The sequence below is a fragment of the Nelumbo lutea genome, chromosome 5 (genome assembly GCF_056320005.1).
Source record: "Nelumbo lutea isolate HS-2025 chromosome 5, American lotus-T2T, whole genome shotgun sequence".
In the NCBI taxonomy this organism is placed as follows: domain Eukaryota; kingdom Viridiplantae; phylum Streptophyta; class Magnoliopsida; order Proteales; family Nelumbonaceae; genus Nelumbo; species Nelumbo lutea.
In genome coordinates this window covers 50,887,578-50,901,195 of record NC_142688.1, presented here as the reverse complement: position 1 = coordinate 50,901,195, position 13,618 = coordinate 50,887,578, and positions in this window count along the sequence as shown.

Here is a 13,618-nt window from a genome sequence, read left to right as displayed (position 1 = left end):
AAAACATTCATTTTAACAAATTAATTATGTAATATACAGAAATTAAGTACATAATAATAATAATAATATATGATTATTTATAATAATAATTATTAAGTAATTAATAATTAATTAAGTAATAATATGATTAATTAATAATTAATAATTGATAATAATTATCAATTATTATTAGTAATTAATTGACAATTAATTGATTGAATAACTAAATAATCACAAGTAATTAGTTATAAATAATATATTGATAATTATAAAACTAATCATAATAATACTATTACATTCATAATAATAATAGTAGTAATAATAATGATACTTGTATTATTATTAAGTATTGCTTTTATAATTAATTTAGTTTAACAATATTGAATAATTGAAATTTTTATGAGTTGACTTTTAGTAAATTAAAAAAACTGTTTGGTAATACTAATAATATTAATTATAATTACTGATAATAATAATAATAATATTAATAAGTAACATTACTTTATATTTATAAACTAATTTTTATGAATTAATAAAAATATTAAATGATTATAAAATCAGTAATAATATTAACATTACATTCATAATAGTAGTAGTAGTAGTAGTAGTAGTAGTAGTAGTAGTAGTAGTAGTAGTAGTAGTAGTAGTAGTAGTAGTAATAATAATAATAATAATAATATTATTATTATTATTATTATTATTATTATTATTATTATTGTTGTTGTTGTTGTTGTTGTTGTTGTTGTTGTTGTTCATACAACTTTCATTAAACAATTTCATTTATAAAAAGTTCATTATTGTCTATAAAGTTATTAATTCTCTAATGAAGACTACCAATTGATATAACTAACATTATCAAATAGTTTCAAAATTGAAAATTTAAGTCTATTAAAAAAGTGATATATATATATATATATATATATATATATATATATATATATATATATATATATATGTATGTATGTAAGTATATGTGTGTTTGCATAAAATTAACTTTCCCATACTTAGTTCAGGGTCATTCACTAGTTATAAAGGTGAAATGATGAACATGATAGATAAATTTTAATTAAAATAAAATTACCTTGGATTTCATACATCGACCATTTTCGAACACACATTAATCCTTCTATTGTCTTGGCATGAAGTCTAGTAGGATGTGGACTTACTAACCTTCCCTTAGTATTAAAGTATACTAACCTTCTCCTAGTACTAAAGTAGACTCTGAAGCAACTATAGAAATAGGAATAACTACCACATCTTTGGCAATTATTTGTAATGTAGGATACTTGGAGAGACTGCCTAATTGGAAAAATTGATACCAGTGTCAAGGGGATGATGAGGTCCATGAAAATGGTAAGAAAAATCACCAAAGATCTACTGAAAAATTGATTCGAGTGTTGTTCCTTTGAAGGGCTTCTCTCTAACCGAAGAACAGAGAGGGACGATTCTACAAGTGATGTAAACAGGGAGAAGAGAGTGGAGAAGGAAGAAGGAAAGAGAAAGAAGAAAAAGAAGAAGAAAAGAAAAGGAAGAATAGGGAGAAGAAGAGAATGAGGTTCTGGCATGGGTTACCACCATTTAGGTGTCGCTGGGTCAAGAGCTTGTAGATGATGAACAATCTCTTTTTTCAATTTTGTTCCTCTATTTTCAAAGAACCTTACACTATATTTTTAAGTGGGGTTAATGGTAATTTGGTAATTTTAGGTAAGTCTAGGGTATTTTTGTAATTTTGGAAAATTGGGGTATTTTTAGTTCAACCCGGTCTAAGGGGGTCGGACTGGGGTTCTTTCATGGATGGATGGGATTTTTGGTCGAAAAATAGAGAGCTGAGATAAATTTGATCACAGAGAAGGGTTTTGTGTGTACGAACTAGTGAGATTGGTCGAAACAAAATCTTTTTGAATGAAAGGGCAAAATGGGGTATTTTCATTTAAAATTTGGCAAGGGTGGGGGTTTTGGATGTTCTGAGTTGATTGTTGACGTTAGATTGGGCCAATTGGGTCCAAACTAGGCAGATTTAAAAAAAGGCTTGATTCGTTCAATTTAGAGCCTCAAAACAAAATCTTATTGTAATGAATGGGTAAATGAGGGTATTTTGGGCTGAAATTTTATAGGTGGGTATTTTAAAGCATCGATGGCTTGGTGATAATGTATAATTGGTTCAAGGGTTTCAAGATCATGGGAATTTGGGTCAATTATAGGATTTAGAACAAATCTTGGTTTGATGAAAGGGTAAATGGGAGAATCTTGGGTTAAAACTTTATGGGTAAGTGGTTTGGTGGGTTTAGGGCTCAAACATACAGTCTAGTTGGCTTAAATGTGTTTGGACCAAGGGGATCTATGTTGTGGGTGTTCTAGGCTAGCTAACGAAATGGGTTGAAATGGAATATTCGCTTGATGAAAGGTAAATAGAGGAATTTTTTGTTGAAATTTGTTGGGTAGGTATTATGGGAAGTCTTGAGTCTGATGGTGGTGTCTGATATGAGGGTTGAGGTGTAAATGGGGGTTGATCGGGGCCATCGGATTGGTATTAGGTAGGTTTACGATGGATCTAAATGCTTTTGAGGCTAAGAGCTAGGTTTTTCAGATTTTTGGGTGTTTAGAAAAGATTGAAAGAGCCTAATCGTATGTTTGGGGATGAATCGGGGTTTAGGCGATAGACTGACTAGAAATTGGGTGCTGACACTAGGCAATACATTCTTTTCCAAATAATGGTCCAACTCAGACTTCACAATCACATTACTTGAACTCCTATTAACAAATCGTACTTGCAAAGAGGATCTTGATCTTCCATGTTAACATTTTCAAAGGTGCAAGTTGGATTACCTAAAGTTTCATCATTGTGTCCAACTTCCTTGTTCAAATTGGATTTGAATTGGTATTCATGAAGTAAGTCATAATACAATTTGTGAATCTTCTCAATCTCATCTAATGTACCATTCCTATATATTATACGAAAATAATATTTCATCAACTTCATCATATACCTTGGATCTAATACAACTGTTACACCCAAAATGCCATTAATTACACACCAATACTTATTAAATTTCTCCAACATTTTTTATGCCATCTTCCTTACAATCTTGAATGAACAACTAAGCCATTAAGACAATGCTATTCTAATATCACAAACTTTGGGAAAATACATATTTGTTGTGGGATACCTAGACCGTGAAAACAATTCAATTACATTATATAACAATTTTAACCTCCCATAAATTTCCTTTTCCAACTCCCACTCTTCATCGCTTGGCAAACATTTATATTATGACTCTCATTGTCTCAAACGAAAAAAAAAAACATCCTTGTAAATCAAAGCAATATGAAGCATATCATATGTTGAATTTCACCTAATTTTACGATCAAGAAACAACTTCTTATAACTTTGAATATTCAATTGTGAAGATGTTTCCTCAATTTTTTACTTTCTTTTAGGGGTTACTTTTCAATACATAAACTGTCATGAATTTTTTCAATGCCCTCTCCGATCACAATCAACCCATCTTGGACAATTAATCTAATATATGTGCACAACAACACATGCAAAAATGTCCCATCTAACATAAGAAAACTCATAGAATGTTTATCCATAATGTCATTAAAAATGGCATCATTTGTAGTGCAATTATCAATAGTGATCGTAGATAACTTTCTATCAATATTCCAATCCAAAAAGCATTCCACTAACATATCCATAAGAACTTATTTTGTGTGGGGACAAGGTACATAGGCAAACCTATAACAATAGATAAAAAATAAGTAATAATACTAAATATAAAAAATAACACAACTTGATTTAAGATACTAAATACTAGTAATGAATTATTACATTAAGAGACATACCTTATGATTCAACTTTGCAAAACCTAATCAACATCAATGAAATGCGTTTTCATAGCCATGAACCCTTTCTTCTAATTATTAGCAGTCCATATGTCAATTGTAATGGCCACTTGACTTTTATTCTTTTCTAATAGCTTCATTATTTTCTTCTCTTGCCCAAAAATCTTTAGAATATCATTTTTTATTGTGTTTATGGAAATCACTACAAAAGTAGGTTGAAGACTATATAAATACCTCCTAAATCCAATGTGATTGACCATAAAGAGAAAATACTCATGTAAAATAATTATATTGGCATGTTTTTTTCCTTGAGGTATCCAGGTTGAAAGTGGTGTATGTGACCTTTAGTTTCCCATCCTTCTTATTTTGTTTTAGGTCAAAGTTTGTTGCCTTATGTCAAGTTGGTTACACCTTGCACACCTTTGAAAATATTCATACAACTGCTTGGTTCCATTTTTTAAGGCCCTACCAAGATTCTTACCACAATAGTTACAAATTCCTTCGACTTTCCATTCAATAATTGTTTTTTTAAGGCGATTCTATACAACTTATGTGACTCTTTTCTTAGATGGTGCTTCTAGTTCTGGGGTTATAGTATTTGCACCTCTTCTTTTACTAGGATCATTTCAAGAGTTTGGAGATTGACCTTTCATAGTTGAATCATTCGGGGGTGAAGGACTCGAAACAATTGGTGGGTCATTACTTTGGCTAGTTAGTAGAGAGTCCATATTATCACATTCTTTTAACATCAAGACTAACTTTAACAAAAACAAAATATTTTAGAAATAGTGAATAAAGATAAACAAATAAAAAATATGAAAACATGGAAAAATATAAATACGAGTGGGTTTGGAATTAGAATCAGAATTGAAATTGGATTGAAATCCCAATATTCTAGTTGACTTCAAATCCCATTCCGATTCCTATTTGAACTAAACAGATTATGGGAATAGACTGATTAGTTTCAAATCTGATTGACTCTGATTCCAATTTGGACTGTGAACCAATTAACCAAATGGACCCTAATTTCGATCGTGTAAAAAATTAAGAAAATTCCAATAGTCTATTAAGTTTACCTATGGTAAACAGTTAAGAAAACTCCAATAATAAATTATGAAGTTTTGATTTTCAAGTTGAAACAAAAAAATGGACAACTAAGGCACAACACAACAAAGTTCTTTTCCACTTACTTTTGCTTAATGTTGCTCTTCAAACAAGAAAAAATTCAATAGAATAGACATGCTCCCTTCTTTGCACTCTTCAAATTCAGAGGTTTATAACTTTGCTACATGAAACTAGAGAGTGGAAGAAGAAGAAGAAGAAGATCAAAGAAGGAGAGAAGGAGAGAAAGAATAATGGATGACAAGGAGAAGAGAATCTTTCTTACATGAATATAGTTATGGAACAATAACAGATTGGGCTTATAGATGTAGGTTGGGGGAGGGGAATGCCAAAGCAGAAAAGTCAATCCAATAAAATAATCAAATGAAAAGTCATGTCTTAATTCTTAAAAAGGAATATAAGGTTTGTGATTTTATCCAATTTGTCCATTTGGAAATTGGAAATGACCAACAGGCCAAATGGGGTTGGGATTTGGGGATGACAATTATTGCTTATTAATATTATGTTATATATATTATGGGTATTAATATATAGGGGTATTAATGTAATTTAACATCAAGTTTGGGGTATTACGTGTATACCCTATCCCTGCCCTGTCTCCAAATCGGGGCAATGAAAAAAATCCCCAAACCCGACCCATCCCCATTCAAAATCGGGGACAAACATTTTGATGGGATAAATTGTCATTCCTAAAAATTCCCTACCCTAGTCTAATGGTAAATTCAATAGATAAAGCGAGGTACATTTAGAGAAGTCACCCACAAATATAATATAGTAACAAAACCCATTATGTAAAGGAATAGGGGAAGGCCCCCAAACATTTGGGAAAACCAGATCAAGAGGTGCTAAAAAAACAAATGGGGATGGGATATATGGACTATGATATTTGGCATATTGACATGCATTAAAAATTGTGATGCTAGTAAAACTAAGGCTGTGTTTGGGAACGATGCAAATATGTAGAGTGTAAAGCGGTTCATATAAATTATAAAATTGGGTTAGTTTTGCATTGACAAATTTACCTTCTTACCAAATGGACTTTTAGTTGTAATGGATGCAAATATGATTTCCAATAAAGCAAAACCCACTTGAATGCAAATTTACTTCCTTTTTATTGATGTACTTTTACATCTTATTATCAATGTAAATATGCATTGATCTTTCATTTGTCAATGCAAAAATGTAATGTTGCCAAAAACAAGCAAAAGTGAGTCAGAGTGCAAAATTACCTTGAATCAGGATTTACACTCCATTTGCATCATTTCCAAATGTAGCCTAAATGCAGGAAGACCAAAATGAGAAATGATGCAATGGGCTACAAGAAAAGTTGGATGTCCTAATATGCTATGCCAACATTCTATAGGGACTTGTTTTCCTTCAAGAGCTATGGGTTCAAAGTCCTTTATTTATGATAATTGCCCTACTTGAAGTTCATAAAACTTGTTCTTAAGTTGTCCTCGAAGTACTTTCCCCGATATAAAATCATTTACAATAAAAACTAGAATAAAAGAGGTAAATTCAAAATATGTACTATTATCTTCAATAAATTGAGATACATGTAACACAATTTTTGAGATATTAGGTACCTAAAATATGTTATTTAAATGAAAAAGAAAAAGAAGTGATGAACCAATATGCTTGATTTATAGAACTGAATCATTGCTGATTTGAACCTGATCATTACTAGTGTATTCAGACCAAAATTGAAGGTTGTTCAAGTTGGTCATCATATGTGTGGTCACTTTCATATCTAGATATCAATTGGGATTGGGACCAAGAGAAACTCCAACATGATAGGCAACTAGATTAGATAGTTGGAGTGATCACCATGAAAAAAGGCATTAAAGCACTTGTTGCATTATAGGGAAATATGATTATATTGCAGAGGTAGAACTTAATCGTAGTGTTGTTCTAAGGGATGGAATTAGATTCAGACTTATAACCTCAGTCCTAACCTTTATTTCCATGTCCATAATTAGAATTACATTGATGTGCAAACTACTAATTAGAGTCTGTGTTACATGAGTTGGAACTTGCAAAGTTTATAGTAGGAGCAATTATATTTGAATCAACTAGTAAGTGTTGACGTTGATTTATGATTTCATGACTAATGAGCAATCAACGAAGGTCGTCGATACTAAGTATAGAAGTATCAATTCTAGTAGTCAAGGCAATGACAAAGGCGTCACATTCAGAGCCTAAGCCTAATAGAACATAGAGGACCAAATCATCCTCTAATACAGGGCTATTAATAGTTACAGGAGTATTAGCAAGTGCTTTTACCTTTTGGATGTACTATGAAGTAGGGAGTTCAGTAATGAAATCCATGGTTATTTCTTCCTAGACCTTGTTAGGTATGGGTAGTGGATGTAAGAGCCTTGCAGGGGTTTGGCCCAAGGTTTTAAATATTGATATAGATTGATACACTGGTAGGGTGTATTGATCTATATCGGTGTTTTTTTATGCTTTATTTATTTATTTTTCAAAATCGGTTTAGAGGGGTCAGTCTAAGTCCTGTCTACCCTCTGAGCCATGGCCTCACTCGATATAGCCCTTATCGGGAAGGCCCTGATACGGGCCGATACATAACGATATTTTGAACCTTGGTTTGGCCTTCATACTTGTTCTATTGACACACATGACATGCAACCACAAAGTTCTTCACCTATTTTCTCATGCCCGACTAGAAGTAATAACTAGAAAGGTGCTTGTAGGTGCACATGATCCCTGAGTGTCTTGCTATGGCTGATTGGTGAAATAAGCGGAGGATCTCTTGGTGGTATTTAAAGGTGGGTGCAACGACTAACCGACCCTTGTAGATGAGCTCTCCCTGGGCCATATGGTACTTGGGTGCGACTGAAGGGTCCTGGGCCCATAGGGTTTTGATACGTCCCAAGGTGGGGTCTTGATGGACCTCCTCCTTGATCCTATCTAATAGAGGGTAAGTGGGCTTGGAGATGCCCAAGGCAAGGAGCTCGGTGGCCCGTGAAAGTGCATCAACAGCCCGATTTGTGGACCCTGGTCTGTATTCTATCTGGAAATCGAAGCCTATCAGCTTGTAGGCCCATTTCTGTTGCTCCGGAGTCAGAATTTACTAGTCTAAGAGGTGCCTAAGGCTTTGTTGGTCTATCCATATTATAAACCGATGACCCAAGCAATAAGCTCACCACTTCAGAATTCTTAATACCACTGCCATTAATTCCTTTTCATAAGTGGACTTGGTTTGGGCTTGGGGTGAAAGGGCCATATTGTAGAATGCAATCGGTTGGTTGTCTTGCATCAGTACAACACCTAGACCGGTTCTTGAGGCATTGGCTTCAACCATGAAGGTCTTGGAGAAATCAAGTAGAGTCAAGGTGGGTGATGTGGACATAATAGTTTTGAGGTCCTCAAATGCTTGTTCAGATGAAGCATCCCAATGGAATCCCTCTTTTTTGAGAAGTTGGGTCAGGGGAGCGACCAATGTCCGTAACCCTTGATGAAGCGGCAGTAGTAGCCGGTCAGTCCTAGGAAGCCTCTGTGGCTTTTCATAGAGTTTGGTCGAGCCCATGTCAACACCATTAGAGTCTTTTTTGGGTCAGCCACGACCCTCCCATGTTCAACTATATGACCCAAGTAGTGCATCCTTGTTTTTGCGAACAAGCATTTAGATTCCTTGGAAAACAAGTGATGAGATTGCATGACTTCAAATGTAAGATTCAATTGGTGGGGCCCCTGGTTGAATGGGAATTCAGTGGTTAGTTGGTTTGGTGGGAGGAAGTTCAATGGGCTCTTGGAAGATAGAGGTATAGGTATGTAGTAGTTGGGCTAAGGCCTATTGATGGGGGTTGCTTTCCTGTTCATGAATAGAGGTGGTCAACTCTTGTTCAGTTGGGACCAGAACTAGGTACATGATCATTGGGTTCCCTCAGTCAAACAAGTCTTGAGTATGGATCACTCCTCAACTATGGTTCCTTGCTACGGGCTTCCATTTAACTTATAGCTTCGGGGTCCAATTGAGAATTCCATGGTCATTGGGGCCCAATTATAGATAATCTAGCTCAATTGACTTAACCATTGGATTCCTAGTACAACATCAGTCCCACTAAACCCCAATGGATGCAGGTCCACCATTAGTTCATGCCCTTGGACCTTCAGTTTGATGTCTTTGCATAGACCTTCACAATAAAGGTAACCTCCATTCGCCACATGCACCTTGAAGGGTTTTATGGGTTGTACTGCTAGCCCAAGTTGTTGGGTGAGGGTCTGGGTGACAAAATTCATAGAACTCCCATTGTCGATCAGTATGGTTACACTTCGACCTTCAACTTGCCCTTTCAGTTTCATGGTTTGAGGGGACATCTGGTCAGTTAAGGCATGAAGGGAAATTTTAGGGAGGCCTGAGGGTTCATTTTCAATGGTTTTGGTTAGATCAAGCTTCCCTTATTCCTGGCTTGATTGGTTCCCTTCCCTGTCCTCATTTGCAATAAGAACAACACTAAGCTCTGATACTAGAAGTATAGGCTGCTACCCAATACACTTACCACTTTGAGGGGGTTTCCCTCCAATTGAAGAAGAGGAAGAAGATAGACAAAATATCTCTCGGCATCCCCTCTCTTACTCTCCTGACTACTATTTATAATATCTTACTAAAAATCATTGTCCACTACTAAGACTAATTGATTCTAGTATCCCATGTGTAGATTCTAACCACATAGTCTAATGGGTCCTTCATCCCCCTGGAGTACACAAAGCAAACTGGGTGGCAGGTCTTGATGCCTTCTGCTGTTGGTCGGTTGTTCGCCTAGGGCTCCTCATGGGCTTGAGTTTGTTGGCCTTGTAGACTCCCATTAGAATATGATTGTGATTGAAGTGCGATGAATAAGTGAATATGATAGTAAGTGTGAAATGCGATGGGGATGATGTTTGGTGTTGACTTCTTTTTGTAATGGAGTTGCCCTTTTGTCCAGCTCTCTAGATTTTTCTTGTATAGAGAGAGATAATTAATAATAAACAATGTTATTGCCTGGGATTGGTTACCCATGACTTTTTGATAGCTGATTTGAATATGCTTGGAATTGGTTACCCAGGGCTTTTGATGTAATTTATTTTGTTGATTGTGCCTAAGAGTTATTGAGCACGTTTGATTATTTATTTGGGGATGGTTATGCAGGAATAAGTGGTGCTTGGGTCTAGTTATCTAGGCCTGCTATGACTATGATTAAAGTTGTGATGAAGATTCTTAGTGTAGATAAGTTGTAAAAAAGGGGAATTAGGGGTTTTATTCTATTGGAATGTAAATAATAAGTTGAAATTTGAGAGGATTAGGAAGTGCAAAAAAGAGAAGATTGATTATGAATGTTTTCAGAAAAGAAAAAACCTGACTTAGTAATGGTCCAAGATACCAAATTGTTCCTTATTCATAGAAAAATGATAAGAAGTATTTAGGGAGTTGGGGGGTTTTAGCTAGTCTTTTGTACCTTCCTAGGGGCCTCAAGGGGAATTCTTACCGTTTGGAAGAATGAAGAAATGGATTGTCTAGAGGAGCTCACAGTCTAATCTTTAGTCTTAAAAGGGCTCGTTAAGTATTTTCATTGATCATAATGTTACAACCTCTATACATTTGAGATCTTGGATTATTGATTCAAGAGCTATTGACCATATGACACATGTCTTCTTTATTTTCCTCCTATTATTTGATGTATAGTCAAGATAAGGTGAGAGTATCTAATGATTCTCTCTCCAACATCTCTAGAAAGGGTGAGGTTATCTCTCCCTTAATTCTGTTCTTCACATTCCTAGTTTTGCTTCCAATTTTCTACTGTTTCTAAACTTACAAAAAATTTGAATTGTAGTCAAACTTTTTTTCCTACTCACTATGTTTTCCAAGATAGTTGACGAGGAGAATAATCGGGAGTAGTCATGAGTCTAGAAGCCTTTATTATTTTGACAAAGACATCAGTTCAACCCTATAATCATCTACTTTTAGCAGTTGGGATAATGAGGAGTCATACCTAGGTTACATTTGTGGCATGCAAGGCTAGGTCATGTGTCTTTTTCTTTGATGAAAGAACTGTTTCATGAGTTGTTTCAATCTACTTTGATTCAAAATTTTGTCTATAAGGTGTGTCAAATGTCAAAGCAATGTAGAACCACCATTTATCCAATTTCAAGTGATGAAATTCAAACTCCTTTAGGTTTAATCCATTTTGATGTTTGGGGCCCTTCACCCCTTGCTTATATAGATGGCTTCTAATATTTTATCAGCTTCATTGAACACTATTCTAGATGCACATGGATCTATTTGTTAAAAGGTCACACCGAATACCATGAATAGCTATGATATTTTATAAAGTGATTGAGACTCAATTTGGTAAGAAGAGAAACTTTGTTCAGTGGTAAGAAGAGAAACTTTGTTCAGACAATGCTACTGAATATTTTTGAAAGCTCTTTAAATATGTTTATGGAGGAAGTAGGTGTATTGCATCAATCATCTTGTGATAGTACTCCTCAACAGAATGGGGTTGCTGATTTGCAAGAACAAACACTTACTAGAGACAACTCTAGCTCTACTATTTTAGCATAAGGTGCCCAAGAACTATTGGTCTCAATCAATTATAACCTCATATCTGATAAATTGGATGTTGGGCATGAAAACACATTTTTTCCATGCTTTATCCTGCTCTTAATGATTTTCCCTTTGAGAGTCTTTGGTTGTTTATGTTTCATCCATGTCAAGGATCCTAAGAAAACAAAGTTGGATCCTCAATCTATACGGGGTGTCTTCCTTAGGTATTCTCTTACACAAAAGGGTTATAAATGCTATGATCTGATTACTAAGAAAAAGTATATTACTAAGGTTGTGGTCATTTTCTAGTCTCAGTTTTTTTTTTTTTACTCTATCACTCCCACTCTTCAGGGGAAGACTAGTAGGGTGGAGAATCCCTCTTCTCCTTTTGTTCCATTCTCCACTTATAGTCTTCAATCTTCTCCTCTTGATCCTTCTAACTGTCTAGGTGTATCTGGTGAGGCTCCTACTGCCCCTATTATTGCTCTAGATGTAGGAGATAGAGCTAAGGTTGATAATATTGATTGTGAATAATAGGAAGAACTCAAGTAACCCCACTTTGGTTCTCTTACTCCTATTACTGACCTGGATCTTTTCATTGCTCTTCGCAAACCTATTTGTTCTTGTACTTGACATCCCATTATTAAATATATTTCTTATTCTTGCTTATCTTTACATTATTACTCTTTTGTGTTTTCTCTTTCTTTTGTCCATGTTCCCCCAGGTACTCTGAGGCTGCACCTAATTCAAAGTAGAGAGAGGCTATGAATAACGAAATGAAAGCCTTGGTGAAAGCCAAGACTTGGGAGTTAGTAAATCTACCAAAAGGAAGAGCGCTGTGGGGTGTAAGTGGGTGTTCACTATGAAACAAAATGTGGATGGTTTGATTGAAATATATAAGGTTTGGTTGATCGCAAAAAGGATTTATAGAGGAGGGGATTGATTATAAGGAAAACTTTGCACTAGTTGCCAAGCTCAATACTATTCGGGTTCTATTGTCCTTAGTTGCATATTTTTCTTGGGAGCTACACCATTAGATGTAAAGAATGCATTCTTGAATGGAAACTTAAATGAAAAAGTATTTATGAATACCTACTTGCCTATGACTTCCAAGGGAAGGTGTGTAGATTAAGGAAAGCCTTGTATGAGTTAGAGCAATTAATCTCCTTGGGCTTGGTTTGGGCGGCTTTGTGGGGCTATGAAGAATGTAAGGTACACCCAGAGTGGGATAGATCATACTTTGTTCATAAGGAGATGGGGTGATGTACTCACAACTCTTTTAGTTTATGTGGATGATATGGTCATTACAAGGAGTGATCCATAAGAGATAAAAAGATTGAAAGAACTCTTGGCATCTAATTTTGATATTAAAGATCTAGGCCATCTAAGATACCTCATTGGGATTGAAGTTGCAAGGTCATAAGGAATATGTTCTTGATTTGTTAGAGACAAGTATGATGGGGAGTAGACTAGCAGAAACACCTATGGAGCAGAATAATGATTTATAGGACTCTGTTGGTGAAGATTATTCTAACAAGGAAATGTACCAAAAGTTGGTAGGAATATTGATATATTTGTCCCTTACCTGACCTAATATTGCTTATGTTGTGCATATAGTAAGTTATTTTATGCATTGTCCTAAGTTCCTCACATGAAGGCAATTGAGTGGATCCTCAAATATTTGAAGACTTGTCTAGGGAAGGGAATTCTATTTAGGAGGCACAATAAACTTGAGGTAGAAGCATATATTGATGCTGACTGGGCAAGTTCAATTAGAGATAGAAAGTCTATTTCTGGATATTCTACATTTTTTTGTACATTTATTTATACATTTGTTGGGGGGGGGGACCTAGTTACTTGGAGGAGTAAAAATAAAATTGTGGTTGTTAGATCAAGTGCAGGAGTTGAATATTAGGGCTATGGCTATTGTGGCTCAAGACTCTTATGGGTGAGTTGGGAATGAAGGTTGATGGTCTTCTAAGGTTGTACTGTGACAACAAGGCTGCAATTAATATCGCAAATAACCCGATACAACATGATAGAAACAAGTATATTGAGATTGATCGACATTTTGTGAGAGAAAGAATTGTATTTGGTGATCTTTGCATTCCCTACACACCCTTA